This window comes from Erpetoichthys calabaricus, chromosome 1 (assembly GCF_900747795.2).
Source record: "Erpetoichthys calabaricus chromosome 1, fErpCal1.3, whole genome shotgun sequence".
Taxonomy (NCBI): Eukaryota; Metazoa; Chordata; class Cladistia; order Polypteriformes; family Polypteridae; genus Erpetoichthys; species Erpetoichthys calabaricus.
Genome location: NC_041394.2, coordinates 307,054,065 through 307,073,667, shown reverse-complemented (window position 1 = coordinate 307,073,667; position 19,603 = coordinate 307,054,065).

The window sequence follows — 19,603 nt, the reverse complement described above, 5'->3', positions numbered from 1 at the left end:
CCAATTCAAATGTATTGACAACAACAGAACATTACATAGAAAAGAAACATATAACAAGAGAATGAAGAGTGTTAGTAAAAAAATAAAGAAATTAAAAAAACATTAAGTATAACTGTTGAACGGTAAAGTATCAGAATTGTAATTGTGTGTATGAAATGTCAAACTGATAAACTAGCTCAGAGTATGCATTTTTGGAGCCTTGAAGCGTGAACTGTTATGGAGGCTTCTTTGCTACCATGTATTTGGAATATATTGAGAATGAAACATTCTTAATTTGAATGTTTTTTTCATTTATGGCTAGCCAACATGATGCTTAAATAAACTTTTAATTTTAAGTATTATTTTATATTATTTTTAAACACACCCATACAATAGACACCCAAAATTTTAAAATGATGTGGAATAAAGTCACTTCTGGGTCCTCAGAAGCTTTAGCTTCATTAGTTTTATAGTAGACCACCACTGGATATGACCACTACAGAGTTATTTGTCACATAGATCAAAACTAGAAAAAATTTAGAATTTGTTTTGTTCTTATTTTAACAATAAAATAAAATCTTAAAAAATCTGTATATCTCTGATTATTGATTCACACTTCTCCATTTAAAATGTTTCTAACAACTAGATTATGATTACTTAGATCAAATACAACTCAGAATCCATCCTGGACTCACTTACGGAGACTCCTGAGGTGAAAAAAGAAAATCTGCTTCACAATGAGCCATGCTGGTGTTGAGGTGACAGTCAACTCCAGACAAAAAAACAGCAAGGCAACTGATTAGTTTATATTGTTTATTAGAAAAAATGGCAAGCAGTTCTGCTTATCTGAAGGCAGGGCTACTTATACTTTATAATCTGGTAATAAATGGGAAACTTTTGTGTACAGAAAATGTCATTTCATCCAGAGGCAGCGAGCCTTTCCCTTTTGTTTGTGTTAAGATTGAAATCAGGAAGCATTTCGGAAGTGTAAGATCATGACTTTTACGATTTATTCCCAAAACAGAAAGGCTAAAACTGTCAAAGAACCTTGACCAAAACTAACCCTTAATGATATATTTAGTACAAAGAATTTGAAATTGAACATTTAAAAAAATGCTTAACCTAACAAAAAAAGTGAAAGTCCACAAATCCAAAATTGAAAATGCTTAAAGCAAAAAATAAATATCACCATCCAGAAGAACCAACTAAGACTAAATGGTCAAATGACTTCAAGTGTAATGGGCTAGAAATCAGTGTTTTTTTTTTTAAAAAAGTATATTTCTATGTGTTGCTCTTAGGCAAAACAATCTATATATATATAAGATTCTTTTTGTGTTTGAAACGGAAATTACGTTTGACCGTTTGAAACAAAAATTACGTATGACCACAGAGGAACAGGAAAAACATTCTTAATAAACCTGATTCTTGTCGAGAGAGCGAATGGTGACATAGCTCTGGCTGTAGCGTCATGGGGAATTGCTTCTACATTATTAGATGGAGGCCGTACAGCACATTCAGCATTGCAATTACCATTAAACCTCGCTCACGATGAAAATCCAATTTGCAACATACGCAAGGGCTCTGGAAAGGCAAAAGTCTTGTAACATTCAAAGATAATAGTTTGGGATGAGTGCACCATGGCACATAAAAGAGCTTATGAAGCCTTGAACCGAACAATGCAAGATCTCAGAGATCCTACCAAAATAATGGGAGGTACTGTCGTTTTACTCGCAGGAGATTTTAGTCAAACATTACCAGTTATTCCACGAGGGACACCAGCAGATGAACTCAACACGTGTTTAAAATCCATGCTTCTCCCAAGGTCAGTTATATGTTGCGTGTTCTCGGGTAGGTACATCAAAAAATGTATACATTTATGCACGTATTGGGCAAACAAAAAATGTATACCCGAAAGCACTGCAGTAGTATACTCAATGTATCTTTACTTCTTAAATGTTAATGTTTTACTGTTTAATAATTAATACGCTTCTCATATGTTGTTCAAATTCTTTTATCAAAATACCAGTAACGGCGCACTGCACGATAACGTGCAGTGAATACACTTGACTTGAGCATTCATAGTATTCAGCCTCTTTCTCTGTACGTTTACCATTTGTTTGCTCAGAGGTTGATGTGCTTGCTGCTTCCTGAGCAGCTCTTCTTTACTCCACCCTAGCAGCCCGCTGCTTCTCTTTCGTTGGCATCTTTTCGCGTTAAAACTGATTAAGTTAGTTTTTGTGTTGCAATTACTTAGTACGTTTTCTTTAACCTTTCACTTAATCTGGCACTTAATTCTTCAATTTGCCTCAAGAATGATTAGCGAAAGTGGTAGGGAATGAGAACAGCGCCTGTACGCATCCGCCGCTCTGCTGTGCGCTGCCGAGAGTTGATTCTACAATAAAATAAAATAAAGATAAAAAGAGTAACAAAATCATCACCCGAAAGCGGATAGTAGACATCACATAGTATATGTGTACCAAATTTCAAGTCAATAGGTGAAACGGTTTGCGAGCTACAGGTGATTTAAAATCCTGGACAGACAATCAAACAGCCACGGTAGTGTATTATAGAAGAAGATTTTACTGTTTAATAATTTATATTTATATGCAATGTGCTTCTTATATATTACTTCATATTCTCATATGATAATGATGTTAATAATGTTGTTTATATTGATTTCTATGTTATTGTAAGTGCTCTTTATTTGTTGAAAAATAAAATTGGCAATTAACAAACTTATAAATACTACATTTTATTTTTTTCCCTTGCACTCAGTGAGCAAAGCCACTAGGTAATCAGCTAGTAAATAAATAAAAAATAAAAACTTAATAGCTTAGTAGTAAATAGCAAATGTAAAATCTAATATATGAAGTGCCAATTGGCCTCCTTTGTTTGAGATTAAAATAGCAAGTGAAAAAGCACATTTCCTCAATAATTCTGTTACAGGTTATTGTTGACGGCTGTCTATAGGATATACATATTTATCTTTCTCGCTAAAGAGTCATCTGCTTTGAAGATCAAACTGCTTTGATTGGTATCTCATCAACATTCTGCATTGTGATAACAGAACTACCTGCTTCCTTAGAACATGTTTACATTTACTTGGTTTAATAATTTGCATGTTCTGGGGACATTGTTTCCTAATCAGCATACAGTGGCATATGTAGTTCTTGATAGTTGGCAACAATACTATTGTTTAACCAATGAAAATGTATACACACTGTTGTTAAGCAAAGAAAATTGATATGTCCCATTGTTTAAGCAATCGTCATGTTGATCTAGGCAGAGATTGAAACAGTTATATACCTCTGGGCAAATCAGAATAAAATGAAGTGTGTTCAGAGATTTCTGACTGCTGCTTGCTTCTTATATGCTTTTGGCACCATACCGCTGTGGCTACACCCTGTAGCAACAGTGACCCTAGGCCTGAGGCCAATATCACAACCTTACAAAAAGGCAACACAAAAGAGAGCTGAGAACACAATTGTGAAAATAGTACTACTGACAAAACAAAGTGATTGTGGATGCAGGTGGCTTATATGGGACTCTCAGGTAACTGCAAGCTGAATTAATGCAGTATCTGAGGATCCTAAATGGCAAATGTTAGGGTAAGAGAGCAGGTATAAAAATTAAAAACATCGATTCAAAACTAACTCACCTTTAAAGGGTTTTATTTCAGACACTCCACAGTCATAAAATCTGAAACAAATCTTTGGGACACCTTACCCTGGAAGTGTGACACAGGCAGAACTTAAAAATTTAAAAACAATATCTAGCATGGACCCTGGCAGCAACTACGGAATGTCCCCTGGGAAGGAAGGAGGAACCAAAACTGGAATGCTCCCTCTTGGCAGGTTCTCAGGCAAAAATATTACTGTTTCTAGAGTTTTTAATTTTAATTTAATTTATAATTTTTAATTAATCATAATAATATTTTGTACAGATACCTAATATCAAATTTATAGTTTCTAAATTTATCCTATCAGACTCTATGGATAATTTATGGCCACAACTGCCTTTATTTTCATAAGGCTGTGGTACATTTTTATGATTTATTTTCACTACAAGAATGCCAAAGACATGAATAAACCTCATGCAACACAAAGCTTCAATTGATTAATTAAGTAAATAATTCAAATCTGAAAAGAAAAAACTTACATAATACAAGAAAAGATCAAACATCTGAAATTAATTAATAAAACTCTGCAATAAAAATAATTAAACTTAACAGCCAAAGTCAACATATTTAAATGTCTAAATCCTAAATATCCAAAATAAACTTAAAAAGCAGAAATTACACAAAAACAGAGCCTTAAAATAAAAGTTTGCTTGATGACAGATAAAAAGATGATAGAGTTGAATTTTATAATTATATGCTAGTAAGGTTAGATAATTAAAACATTTAATTATTACTAAATGTTTTATTTTAAGAGCTGGAGGTTTTGTTTTTTCCCTTAAGAAGAAATTGGGGAAGATCCTGTTCTACCCATATGTTGATGTTGTATGTGGAAATAGCAAAAATATTTAATAGCAGTGCATGGTGAGATATTATACCACAATCACTCTGCATTATCCTGATGAAGGCTGTGGTGGCAATGTGCTGAGCTGGACAGAAAAGGCCACACTATTGTCAGCAATTTAACCAAATTCCTCCTTTGTCTACCTGGGAATTCCTACACTCTCCTAGTCTATTAGTCGACACAAGAGATATAGTCCCTCCAGTATATCCTAGGTTTGGCCTTGGGTCCTCCCCTAGTGGGCCATGTCTTGTGTACTTTCCAAAGGAAGTACACTGGTGACATTCTAACTACATGTCTAAACCATCTCAACTGACTTCATGTGATTTAGAGAAGCAGCAGTTCTAATACTTTTACTACTCAAACTGTTAGACTCTTCACTGTGTCTTGGAGAGTGAACCAAGCAACTCAGCACAGTGTCACACACGTGCAAGTAGAAGGACATTGTATGGACCAAGTGAAGGTAATCCCACTCCAGGCCAGGGGGTGGCGGGGTGAACTAAATCTACTTCTGTTGTCTTAGCAGACCAGCCATGGGAAAACCTGTCTGACCCATCCTTGAAGACGTCACCTATGGTTCCGGCGCCTGAGATGACACCTTTTCCGGTTCCAGCGCCTAGGCTGAGGCCACTTCCAGTTTTGGCCCCTATGATGGCGTCAGAAGAAGGTCACTTCCGGTTCCCCTACATTACTTCCAGTCTTCCTACTTAAAACCGCAATCTTCCCAAACCTCAAGCAATTCATGTCTGGACTCCAACCAAGACACTTCTGTCAAACAAATCAACCCATTGCAGCCAGGGATAACATATGGGTGGGCCGCCCCAAATCTTGTTAAGTGTGTCAAATCTGATCTTTCACAACAGAAACCTAATTTTTGCCACTTGTACTTTTGGTTTCATTTTTTTTTTTATCGCTATCTGTAATTTATTTCCATAAATGAGGATGACATTTTTGCTAAATTGAAAGTTCTCTTGAAGTACTTATTTCCTTCTACACTAGCACAAGCCAGTACAACATTCTCAAAATTGCTGGTATTCTTTGGTTAATCTCACTGTTGCCTCTAACCAACAATATATCATTTTGAAGATCATGTCCTTTCAGCTCCCTGTGACTGTATCTTGCAAGAAATTGAAAAGCATTTGGAATAAAAATCGGCACCTTCAGATCAGGGATCCAGATGCAGTTGAAAAGGGAGGAGGAGTTTAAAGCCTTGAATAGAAGTGAGGACAGAACATATTTTGAGATTTATTAAGATACTGTTCCACTAACAATGGTGTGGGCATTAAACTAGACTGAAGTGGTGAAGCAAAAGCTAAATCCTCAGATGAATCCAGGCTGGTCTTAAGACAGAATCCACGATCATTTGGGTTATAAGGATCTAGGAATACGAGTTTGAAAATATAAAAAGGAAGTCCTGTGTGCATCCCATGCAGTGTGTTATTGACATAGGCCACTGGGAGAAGACCTAGGGGCATACTGGGTCTGCACTTAAAATATTTTATTTATAAAATGCTCTAGTAGCAGTTTAGAATACTCCATAAAGAGAAAAAGAGAATGTTAATAGAATTAGATATGTATTCTAAGCTCTGCTCACCCTTTAATCACCACAACTTTGAACAACACAAAAACACGGAAAATGTGAGTAATAAAGTAAAATGTAGTAAAATCAGTTTATTTATTATTACAAAACATAAAGTTTGATACATCTAAAAGAATAGGGATTATATATTATTGCACATGATGATGGGGAGAGATTTCAGAATAAAGGTAAATATTATCAGAAACAATTTCTAATGGGTTCATTTTCCACTACCAAATGGTGTACAAAAGTGCTTTAATAGATAAATGATGCAGTGTATTCCAAAAAAGACAGATAAAGTAAAACATGTGGAGCGCTCCATAACTACATGAACATGTTCCCAACGCCTTTGTGTTTGCATGGGTTTACTCTCACAGCCATGCCATAATGATGAAAAGCAAGACACACATTTGTGTCTGTGTGTGAGTACGGGTGTGTGTGTGTGTGTGTGTGTGTCACTCCATGAACTGTTGCCCTCACCAGGATTAAATCCTGTCTTGCTACTTTTTAACGATGTGGACTGAATAGAAGTTCTTTTGTTCAGAACTGCTTTTTCTCATAGAAGAAGTTGTTAATTAGGCAAACCTGAAAGTGCATTTCATTTAACTAATTAAATCACTGACAGAAAGAACAGAAAATTGGTTAAAACTGTACTACTGCCTTTCCATTTATCATTGATGGTTCTTGTCTTCTGCTCATTACTATAGGCACCCGTTCTCCACAGAGGAATAGGGGATTGAGTGGATTTGTGTAGGATAAGACTATGACTAAAAATGTGAGTAATTAGCTTATGTGCCAGAGGCACAAAGCCCTTTTCCAAAATATAAGATAGAAATTGATTAAGCAAAAAATAAAATAAAATAAAATAAAATAAAATAAAGCAAAAGTACCTGGCTGTCACAACAGAATTTATTTTCTTGTGAGGGGAAAAAACAAGTGCCTCAATCATTTGAAAATCTGCCAAGCAGCCAATTGAGACAATAATTAAAAGAGAAAAACCTTAAAAATGAAGCAAATAATATGCTGCAAGAACACAAATACTACGTAAAGTGTAAAATCACTCATTTAAATAAAAATACTCTAAGAATGGCGTCATTTAAAAGTAAACTAATAGGCCACTGCAATACTGGGAACACAAATACATATACATAAACAGTGAGGTTAGTAGCAAAAGCAATTATTACCCTTTTTAAGTCAGCAACATAAAGTGACAATTGTATTGTGATGGATGGCCGGCTAAACATTCCGGCCCACACCTCCAGGCCACCAGGTGGAGCCCTCCCAACAGCATGGAGGTTCCCCGAATTCCAGCAGGGCCTTATGGACCTTGTAGTTTGTATACACAGCCGTGCTGGATACCATGGGGACCACCAGGAGCCACTGTAGGGAGGCTTGGGGAGTGCTATGTGCCCTATAACCTGGAAGTACGTCCTGGTCACGTGAACAGAAGAAACGACGTGCTTCCGGGTTGAAGAAAGGAGCTTTTATCCGACCCGGAAGTGTTCACGGTCACATGGACAGAAGAGAGAAACGCTTCCGGGTCATGGACAATATAAAGGACTCTGGGAGACCAGAACACTGAGCTGAGCTAGGAGGAAGGGTGGCTAAGTGTCTGGGAGAGGAGGAGTGAGAATTGTATTAGTAATTGATTATTGAGTATTGTATAGTGTTTATGAGTAGTGTGGAGTGGAGGGTGCTAAGTGCACATTATTGTAATAAAAAAAATAATAATTGTACATTTACCTGGTGTTTGGTGTGGTACCTGAGGGTTCAAGGGAACTCTAGCGCCCCCTACTGTTACAGTACTAATATTTTTGTATATTAAAATGTATCATTTTATTCTGTCAGAACTTTACTTGGCCAAGTAGTAAAACTGAATAATACATTTTACATGTTACCTGCTTAGATAATAATGGTTCTTTTTGAATAGCAATATCTACAGTATTTCAATATCATATTGTCAAAAATGTAAAGCAGACAAAAGAATAATTAGAGTCCTAGATGATTACCACAATGATCTACATATTTTACATTTGTTACCATGTAACTCGAGAACCACTTGACGGTGTCACTTCAAATTTCATCAATAGCAAAAACTCTGCACAAGGCCAGAGAACTGAAATGAAATATGGAGCATAATGAAATATATAGGAGGGAGGTTTGGCCATGAATATGTGCATCCCAGGTCTGAGAACAGATGTCTGGTTCTTTTGTCTATATCTTCTTTGTAAAGCATAGCTTTTAAAAATGTGTGATGCAAGTCTGTCCTCTTAAAACAGATCAGGCTCTGTATGATAGAGATTGCATAACTTTTCCTGTAAACAAACAAGTTTGTAAGTTGCCAAAATGTGTGTTCTGTCTTGAAAAGAGCCTAATTAGATTCCTTTAAATAAGAAATCTGGTTTATGTAGGAGGCTTCTTTTCAATTAAAAGATTATCATTTTTTGAAATTTAAAACTTTATAGTTTTATAATTTTACAAAATATTTCTGTTTATCAATTTTCTGAACTGCCCAGATATATCCAACAGAAAAGCCCTTTAATAAACAGCTAGTTTAAATTTTAAAATTTGAAACACATATTATTTTGTCTTTTCATAAATATTCTTTCTTCTTCTTTTGTCTACTGTAATGTAAGATCCGCTGTGGCAACCCCTAACGGGAGCAGCTGAAAGAAGAAGAAGAATGTAAGCGCACGCTCTGACAGCTTAGCCACGGCAACCCTTCATTGTTGTTTATCCTGAGCAGTCACACAGCTTCCACTATAGGCAATCCATTACTTTACTGTCTTCCCTGATGTTGTCCAACCAACGCTTCTTTGGTTTTGCAGAATATGAGGAATAGTGTCTGTTGTCATGCATACTACATGTCCAAAGTATGATAACCTTCTCTTCTGAATCTTAAATATTACATTAGACTGGAACCGGAGTGAGCACCTGATGTTTTCCTTCCATAAACCGTCTGTTCTAGATATGCAAAGGAATTCGTCTGAGAATTGCAATTTCAAAAACACATAGCTCTCTCTTCTCTTCTTGTTTTAGTATCCATGTTTCTGTATTGTAGAGCAAAATGGAAAGAAAGAGTTTCATAAACTGAAATCTTTGTTTGCTGGCTAATATACAGTACTTAGAATTCTACATGCGATTCAGGGCTCAAGCAGCCCCTGATGCCAATTCTACACATCTGTCTATATCATCGTTGCACTCGCCATCACATCTGATGACTCCTCCCTGGTAAACAAACTTGTCTACCTGATTTAAATGGACACTCTCTAGATCTTCACTGTTCTGCTAATGACTTGCACGTCTGTCTTTGCTGCCTTCACTGTCATTCCAGTTCGTCAGCTAACATTATTTAAATCAGACAATGTAGCATGCAGTTCATTGTCTGTCTGTAAGGACAGCGATGTCATCCACGAATCTGAAGTTGGTTAGGGAGAAACCTGATACAAGTACTCTGTAACAGTTTTCTTCCAAAGCCAGTAGCATCACCATTTCGAGGAGTATATTGAAGGGTACTGGTGACAAAGCACCTCTCTGTGAAACTCCCACGTGTGTACTGAACTATTCAGACAATTAACGTTTGACCCTAACTGCACAATTAGTGTTGCAATACAGTTATTCTAATAGCCTTACAATTTTATCCTCAAATCCAAGGTATCTCATAACTTGCCACAGACCTTTCCTTCACATGCTATCAAAGGCCTTCTTGAAGTCCACATAACAAACATCTTTTTCATGTTTCACGTACATCTCACTGAGTCCTCTAATACTATAAGTTTGATCTATTGTTCTTCTGCCAGTTCGAAAACCAGCTTGAGCTTCTGAGATGATCTAATTGGTTTGCTTCTGTTTCTTCCTCAGCAAGATTCCCAAGACATTTTCACAGTGTGACAGCAAGTTTATGCCTCTGTAGGTGTTACAGTCTAGCTGGTCTTTTTTTTTTGAACACTGGAACATCAGCTGCTTTCTTTAGTCGCTTGGAATCTTTTGTTTGTAAAGGTTTTGTTGAACAATGCTGTCATAATGTCTAAGCCTGAGTCTCCATCAGCCAGTAATCCATCTGTTGTTAAATTATCATAGCCTGGTACCTTGTTTCTTTTGGCTTTGTTGACTGCATGTTCAATCTCGGATTTTAAGATTCCAGGTGAGTCTGGATTAGTGGCTGATGGAGATAATTCCTGTAATATGGAGACATTGGTTGGAATGGCTGGATTGTACAGTTCTTGAAAGTATTCCTTCCATCTCTTTAGCACCTTATCTTGTTCTATGAGAACCTTGCCTTGTGTGTTCTTTACTGTCCTGATAGTACTGGATCTTGTTCTTGTCAGTTCTCTAATGGCTTTGTAGACGTCCTTGGTCTTACTTTGCGTTTGTGAACTTTCAACTCTTTGGCAAACTTCCTGTATTTGTCTTTCTTCCTCAAATTTATGCTTTCTCTTTATCTCTCTGAACAAATAGTTGTACTGTTTCCCATTTCCTTGGGCCTTCTTAAGGAGCTTTAACTGCTTTCGTTCTTCTGCCAGTTTGGTTAATATTAATGACTTCCATTTCTTTGTTGGCTCTGCTTTGACTCTTAGGATTTCTTCTGAACTCATAGCAACTGCTTACTTGACAATGTTCCACATCTTCTTAGAATCTGTAGAACTGCTGCTACCAAGGACAGTCAGAAGGGGTGCAAAGCAGCCTTCAATTTCTGTTTTTTTGGCTGTTGCTGTTTGTGAGTCCTGAAGCTTGTTAATATGCCATCTTCTGGAAGGCATCACTCTTCCATGGGCCTTGAGTTTCAGCTGCAAATTCATTAGCAGTAGCTGGTGATCAGATCCAGTATCAGCACTGGAGAAGACCCTAGAATTTGTCACACTATTCCTATATTTCTGTTTGATATGGATGTAATCTTTTACCTTGAATGTACGGCTATCTGGAAATTCCCACGTCCAGAGTCTGTTTGCTTTCTGTTGTCTTAGTGCTGTGTTGGTGATGAGCAAATTGTTGACATTAGCAAAGTACACAAGCTGGTGTCCAGCTTTATTGATTTCTCAGGAGCCAAAGCATCCAGTAGTGCTCCTTGTTATTTTCAAGTCTGTACCATATTTAGCATTGAAGTCACTTATTACAATGACCATAGAACTCCTCATTTAGCACAGCACCTAGTGAGATATAGATTCTCTCTATATTTTTGCTGTTGGCAATGGCAGTTGGAGCGTAGATCTGTGTGACTGTTATTTTTCTTACGAACAAGGACAATTTCACAGTCCAGTCAAAATGACTGGATTGTAAGCAATAAGATTGCTGTTTTGTTAAGAAAGAATCCCACACCAGGGGCCTCATGTATAACGCCGTGCGTAGAACTCACACTATAACATGGCGTAAGCACAAAAGCGGGAATGTGCGTACGCACAGAAAAATCCAGATGCAGGAATCTGTACGTACGCAAACTTCCATGATCTTCCGCTACATAAATCCCGATCAGCGTGAAAAGTAACGCACGTGCACGCGCCTTCTGTCCCGCCCCAACTCCTCCCAGAATTATGCCTCTTTGAATATACAAATCAATATAAATAGCCTTCTGTGAAAAGACAATGGGAAAAGCACGGGGGAAAATATAAGAATTTCAGCGAATACCAAGTGGAGGCAAAGGAAAAATGTACTATTTGTTGCTTTAAACAGTGGTATAATCAACAAAAGGAAGACAGAGTGTCAGAGAAACTCGAAAGCTCAAGTTTACAAAGTCGCACAGTGCCCGAAATAAAAAAGAAATCACATATCAAAGTCGCCGTGAAAAGGCGAGTCGTAGCCCACTGTCTGAGTGTCATATGAAAGCTTATTAAGGTACAGACAAAAAAAATAGGCACACAGTGGGAAAAAAGCACGAAATATCAACTTTAATCTCGAAATTTCCACTTTAATCACGTAGTTTATTTTGCCATTAAAGTAGAACATCATGAACTTCATCTTAAAATCGTTTAATTTACTAGTTTCTCAAATCCTATTGTAACTAAAGTAGCACGTTAAATGCTTTGTTCTGTATTTGATCTTCTATGTATTCTATGTGTGTGAATCACTACCTGCTTCATAAACAGGCTTTCTCTTTCTCCGACAGGACACATTATCCATTACATTCATGATATTACAGCTCTCTGAATAATTAAAATACTGAGATGTATACGCGATATCTTTTTCATGATGATAGGAATGAAAGCATGTTATTAAACATGGGAATACGGTGGCGCAGTGTTTGTTCATGTCTCACGCAAGAGGCTTGCTATGCCATGCGTGACCTTCGATGAAATAATTTATTACAGAAGTACTGTCTCTTTCAAACATACTAACCTCCAATTCCTGTCCTTACCTTTCTTTCTCCAAATACCCAATCGCCACACAATCAGCTATGTAATAGACGTGAAGCCATTTGTAAGCTTAGAACACCGATTCTTCAAAACTTTTAAGGAACATTGAAATATCTTCGTAGTACATGTTTAATTATTTTATCCGTCTATCCTTCCAGTGTCGCGTCAGCACCAGCAAGAATACAACGCAATGCAGGAACAATCCCTGAACTAGCTAGTGCTGCGGCACCGTGTCCTCACATGTTTAATTATTAACAATACAGATTATTTAAATGAAGTTAAAGTTTTATCTGTATACTATAAGCAACATATTTTGCTGCATTTCATCTTAAAAATGATATCGTCATCATATGTAAATACGCACTTTATAAAATGGCGCAGGTTGTGCAATATTATAACTGTAGTGCAAGTTTACAGTGAGGTAATTGTACTTATAAGTACAAACAGTTCTACAAGGAGCACTTGATCACTGATTGAGTGCGTTTATAGTTCTTGGGATGAAACTTTTTCTAAACCGCAAAGTCCGTACAGGGAAGTCTCTGAAGCGTTTTGCCGTGGTTGAGGCAGCGTCTGCTTCATGCTGTATACCGATAATTCTCTTTCCAATCAGCTGCTGCTGTGATTCCCCACTTAGATACAGTGATATAAATACTCCAAGTGGTGCAGTGAGAGTAATATGGAAAAAGATGATCTGCTGTGGCAACCCTTAACGGGAGCAGCTGAAAGAAGAAGAAGATGCAGTGAGAGTTACAACACTAAAGCAGTTATGGTATTTGGAATACTATGGCTATTACCTGGACCATTATATTGCTGCAGGTTAATTACAATCAGATGCATTACACTAATAAACAATATGCAGTTAGTTTCAGTGTATTTATAAAGCCGCGTCAGGAATGTGGATCTAAGAAAGAAAGGGTGGCCACACAGGAACAGTAGCACTGCTTTGACGCTGGGTGCCGCTAGTCTGCAAAACCGAGCGGAGAAATTGCGTATGCCAGGGTATGAGTTACCGTGGAAATGTGTGTGGCTTTACGCCAAGTTTAGGTTTTATACATCGCGATTTGAGCGTGGAAACGTTCGTACGCAACATTTCTGTGCGTACGCACTGTTTATACATGAGGCCCCAGGTCTATGCATATTGTCCATACTTCAATGCCCAATAAATTTGTATCCTCCCATGTTAAAATCTTCCGTTCCTATTCTGTGAGTTTCTGCTAACCGAACAATTGCACAGTTATACTTTTCCAGATCTCGAGCAAGTGTAAGTCTCCATCATCTTTAACTGATCTCACATTCCAGGTACCTTTGCTGGTTTTTATTATAGGTGAGAGTATTCGATTTGAACTCAAATGTACAGTAACATTATTACCCACGATATCAAATGTACCCTGCTTGTGCTTTACAGGCATGCCATTATACTTTCTGTTCCCACTTTCTCTGAGATGAGGAAATGGGTTTTCTGTTCTTCTGCTCTTCTGCTATAAACCAGGGCATTAACCCAGGTAGTGTTTGGTTGTATATATATTTTGTGTGTGTGGAAGTGAAGATCTGTGATACGGTTTGCATATTTGTAGCTCCGGAAAGGGAGAAAATGAGTCAGGTATCTTAAAATATTTTTTTATTCCTAAGCTTTCAAACAACATGCCAGGTGTCATCATCAGAGGAAAATGATTAGACATACAGGAATAAAAGGCAATTTATAGTTGGTGAAGAGTGGGGATGGAGGGGGAGGTTGTAAGGGAGGGTTGGGGGGTGGATTAGTAAGGTGGGGCTTGGAAGGTGTCGGTCATTAAGTCCTTTTTATTATTTGGATGTTCTTCTTTTTAAGCCTGCATATGTTGGGTTCATGTGTGTACAAATAAATAAATCATTTATTCAACAAGCCATCCGGTTTAGTAATGTAGAATCAATCATCTACTTGTGAAATCACAGTAAAACAGGAAATACAAAGTAGTATTGATGGATCCAGCACAGCAAGGAGTTACAGCGGTTATGAAATCCACTCATATACAAAAAATAAAACAAATTTTCAACTTATGAGAACAGAGAAATTAATAGAGAGGTAGTATAGATGATGGATGCGGCACTTGAATTTTAGCCAGCAATGACAAAAGGGTCAGCATTTAAACATTAATTGATTTGTTACCTTAACCCATTATATAGACATACCTAGGCTACATTGGATACTTCGGCTAGTCAATAAATAAGTACAATGTAGGTACGATGAAATAAGAAACATTACATTTTAAGATATCTCTAAATATTAATTTGCCTTGCCTTAGGACAATGTTATGGCAGATCTTTTTTTTTTTTCAAATACTCGCAAATAGATATAACCACCCAATCACCCTTTTTAAACTGGTTTATTTCAACGGCAGCCAGAGCACATCCTACCAAGAGCCAGCGCTGCCCGGGGCGCTAGTCTTTGCAGTCAGGCACAGGGGGAATAAGCAAACTCCACACACACAGACAGACAGCTAGGGTTTGAATACAATCCCCAGTGCTGGTAAGGTAGTTGCATTAATCACTCTTTCATCATAGTGCTCAAAATACCACCTTTACTATCAGATTGAAAGAAATTATTAAAGAAAAAACATCTTCACTATTTTTAGCAATTATACAATTAGCAGTATATGCAATTTCATATCCATTTTCTTCATTTTTACTGCTACTTCAGCCAAATAATTATTTGAAACATATTTCAGTTCCTAAAAGCACACATATAATTACAAGTGCAGTTAATTCATTAATGCATTGAACCTCATTAACATTATAAAAATAGATGCCTTCAGTGTTGCCTAACTGTGTGAAAAGTGAAAATATGTAAAAGATTTTGCCATTGAGTAGCTCTGATTAAAAAAAGAAATCTGAAAAATGTCATTTGTGTAATAGAAACCATAATTAAACATTGGAACCGTATAATAATTATTGAATGCATTATCTGTTCCTCTCTTATCAAACTCACTCAACCCAGGGTTGTAGGGGATGAAGACAATCCTGGATGTGCTCATCCATTGTGGCTCAGATTTATCTGTTTGGGAAGTAAGAGACAATCCTAGTACAAGAAAAACCCAAGCAAGTACAGGGAGAATTTGCAAGCTAAATACAAAGTGTTTTATCTTGGAATGAAACCCAGGTCACCATACATGCATTACTATAAAGCTGCGTATGTATAAGTTATTACAGCCAAACACTTCTAGCAATCATTTTAAAAATAAGTCTTCAAATATCATTGGTGGGAGGATGCAAAAACAGCTTTAAAGGAAAATTAACAAATTGTTTCCTACATATGTTTGCCAACAAGAAGATGAGATAAATCAATATTACAGTCATATGTATTTGGGAAGTATTCAGAACATTTACCGTTTCTAAATACAATACAATACAATACAGTTTATTTTTGTATAGCCCAAAATCACACAGGAAGTGCCGCAATGGGCTTTAACAGGCCCTGCCTCTTGACAGCCCCCCAGCCTTAACTCTCTAAGAAGACAAGGAAAAACTCCCAAAAAAACCTAGTAGGGAAAAATGGAAGAAACCTTGGGAAAGGCAGTTCAAAGAGAGACCCCTTTCCAGGTAGATTGGGCATGCAGTGGGTGTCAAAAGAAGGGGGTCAATACAAAACAATACAGTACAGATGATTACTTGAATAATTAATTGCAAATATAAAGGACACTTATATATAATTCATAAGACATAAAATAATTTGGCACAACATATAATGTGTTAGTAAATATAATACCTGAGAACAACACTAATTGTAACTTGACTACTGAAGGAAGTCACAAGCAACTTCATTTAAGGTGACATAGTAGTTTTTAAATAAACTGCCTTTTATACAAGTAAAATTAATAACGTATAGTGGTGGCTCATACTTCGAACGATTCTAACTTAGCTCGAACGCTAAGTTTGAGAGAAATCTGATCCAGAGTTCGAACAGTGCTTCTACATTTGAACTGTGCATGCAGTGAAGAAAAAGCAGCAACAGATGGCGCTTACACAGCGAACGTAAACGTCATCAGTTGTGCACCCAAGTCGTCTCTCGCTGTGAAAGCATCTTTTGTGTTACGCCTGTGTGTTTTCAGTGCTTTTTTGCTTTTATTTTTGGTGTTTTGTTATATATGCAACCCCTATATATTAATCTATCTATTTATGTCCTGGGTATGACGTTAATCTGCATCCAGCCCTGCAAGCAAGCCCTCGGGAGCCTCATACCCGGAAGAGTTGAAACTGTCGGAGAACCAATAGGGTCAGGCCTTTGAGGATTGGAACTGGTGTGATGCTGAGGTATTTTAAGGATGGCACTCTCTGAGACTGAGATCTGGGGACTGCCCAGATCTCTGTAGGTGGGTACACCTTTTATTGGTCTGGTCACTCTGATGGCTATCATACTCAGGGAGTAGCTGTTGCTGTGGCAGATCCACCCTTCCCGATGGTGTCTGATGTCACTCATTTCAACAACCATATTATGAGACTCAGTGTATGCTCTGACTGCGGTGATGTTATTTGTAGTGCCCGCCTTCTAGGAGAATGAGGCTGGACCTGGCCAGACTCCAAGATCAGGCTATTTCTAATGAGTCTGCACATAGTTTGTGTGAGGAACTTGCAGACTTGGGTATGACTACTGATCCTAATGTGATGTTGGAGACCTTTCATGACAAGACCCTTAAGGTTGCTTATGGTTGTGTTGGTGTTGCTGGTGTTTCCAAAAGTAGGTGTTTCATCTCGCAGGGTGCCCTGGATATTATCGAGAGGAGTCACAGCACATGGCTTGATGGCAACTCCTGTCTGTATCGGGAACTAAGAAGGATGGCTGTGAGGGCTCCGGCTTCCGGTTAGGACATTGCACATCTCACGGTTTTTGAGACTGATCCTTCAATTAGCTGTGAACCACCCAGTCTCGCTGAGATTGCACAGGTGATGAACCAGCTTAGGGCAGGGAAAGCTCCAGGAATCTGTGGTATCCAGGGTGAACTTGTCATGCTGCCATCCTGTTTCTAAGCTGTAGATTAACACTCATTAAAAAAATCTTTTGATTTTACCTTATTTGATTACTGGAACTTCACCAAATGATGTGAAAACTGATTTATAGAGTAGATGTATGTGCTGGGTACTAGTTACAGCAGCATGATGAAATAACCACAATTTTAAAAATTAAAAATGGAAAGCAAGGTTATTTTCAATTACGTTTATAGGAGTACTGTGCAGGTTTTTCTTCCAGACATCTGCACTCTGTTTTGATTTAAGAGTCTAAGCAGGCCACCAATCGTGTGCATTTGGTACCACTGCAATGGACCTCACTAAAATTGGGAATGGAATCCTGCCTTGTTCCCAGTACTGTCTGGTTAGGCAGCGCATGCCCTGGCTTGGATTAAGTGGTTTTTGAACTGTTAAATTTTTTTGAATGTGTGTGTACTGGTGTATGTGTTAGTGGCCAGTGCAAAGAACCTGTACCCCCTATAACCTTCTTCCTGAGTCTGTATTAGATGTTTGCCTTACATTCCATGTTGCTGGGGTAGACAACACAGATTTATGGTTGGTTCGAAAATATTCATTTGCTTTGCATGTGTGTGCGTGCATGTGTCTGTGTATGCTAAGGAGCTCCACATTTTTTAAGAGTGAAGTGGATAGTGTGACTGTGTGATTTCATAGACTGGATGGAAGGGCAGTCACTTCGGAGACTCAATAAAAACTGTAATTAGCACACAGTACAGGCAGTCCCCGGGTTACGTACAAGATAAGGGGCCTCATGTATAAACGGTGCGTATGCACAGAAATGTTGCGTACTCCCGTTTCCACGCTCAAATCGCGATGTATAAAACCTAAACTTGGTGTAAAGCCACGCACATTTCCACGGTAACTCATACCTTGGTGTACGCAATTTCTCCGCTCGGTTTTGCAGACTGGCGGCACCCAGCGTCAAAGCAGTGCTGCTGTTCCTGTGTGGTCACCCTTTCTTTCTTAGCTCCACATTCCTAAATACAGTACACTGAAACTAACTGCATATTGTTTATTAGTGTAATGCATCTGATTGTAATTAACCTGCAGCAATATAATGGTCCAGGGAATAGCCATAGTATTCCAAATACCATAACTGCTTTAGCGTTGTTACTCTCACTGCATCTTCTTCTTCTTTCAGCTGCTCCCGTTAAGGGTTGCCACAGCAGATCATCTTTTTCCATATTACTCTCACTGCACCACTCGGAGTATTTATATCACTTTATCTGAGTGGGGAATCACAGCAGCAGCTGATCGGAAAGAGAAATATCGGTATACAGCATGAAGCAGATGCTGCCTGAGCCAAGGCAAAACGCTTTAGAGACTTCCCAGTACGGACTTCGCGGTTTAGAAAAGGTTTCATCCCAAGAATTCTAAATGCACTCAATCAGTCCATCAAGTGCTCCTTGTAGAACTGTTTACTTATAAGTACAATTACCTCACTGTAAACTTGCACTACAGTTATAATATTGCACAACCTGCGCCACTTTATAAAGCGCGTATTTACATATGATGACGGTATTCATTTCTAAGATGATGTTGATTATATTATACAGATAAAACTTTAACTTCATTTAAATAATCTGTATTGTTAATAATTAAACATGTGAGAACATGGTGCCGCAGCACTAGCTAGTTCAGGGATTGTTCCTGCATTGCGTTTTATTCTTGCACTGACGCGACACTGGAAAGATAGACGGATAAAATAATTAAACATGTACTACGAAGACATTTCAATGTTCCTTAAAAGTTTTGAAGAAATGGCGTTCTAAGCTTACAGATGGCTTCACGTCTATTACAGAGCTGATTGTGTGGCGATTGGGTATTTGGAGAAAGAAAAGTAAGTACAGGAATTGGAGGTTAGTACGTTTAAAAGAGACAGTACTTCTGTAATAAATTATTTCATCGAAGGTCGCACATGGCGCAGCAAGCCTCTTGCGTGAGATATGAACAATCACTGCGCCACCGTGTTCCCATGTTTAATAACATGCTTTCATTCCTATCATCATGAAAATGATATCACGTATACTACATCTCAGTATTTTAATTAATCAGAGAGCTGTAATATCACGAATGTAATGGATTTTGTGTCCTGTCGGAGAAAGAGAAAGAACGGAAGCACATAGTGATTCACACACATAGAGCACATAGAAGATCAAATACAGAACAAAGCATTTAATGTG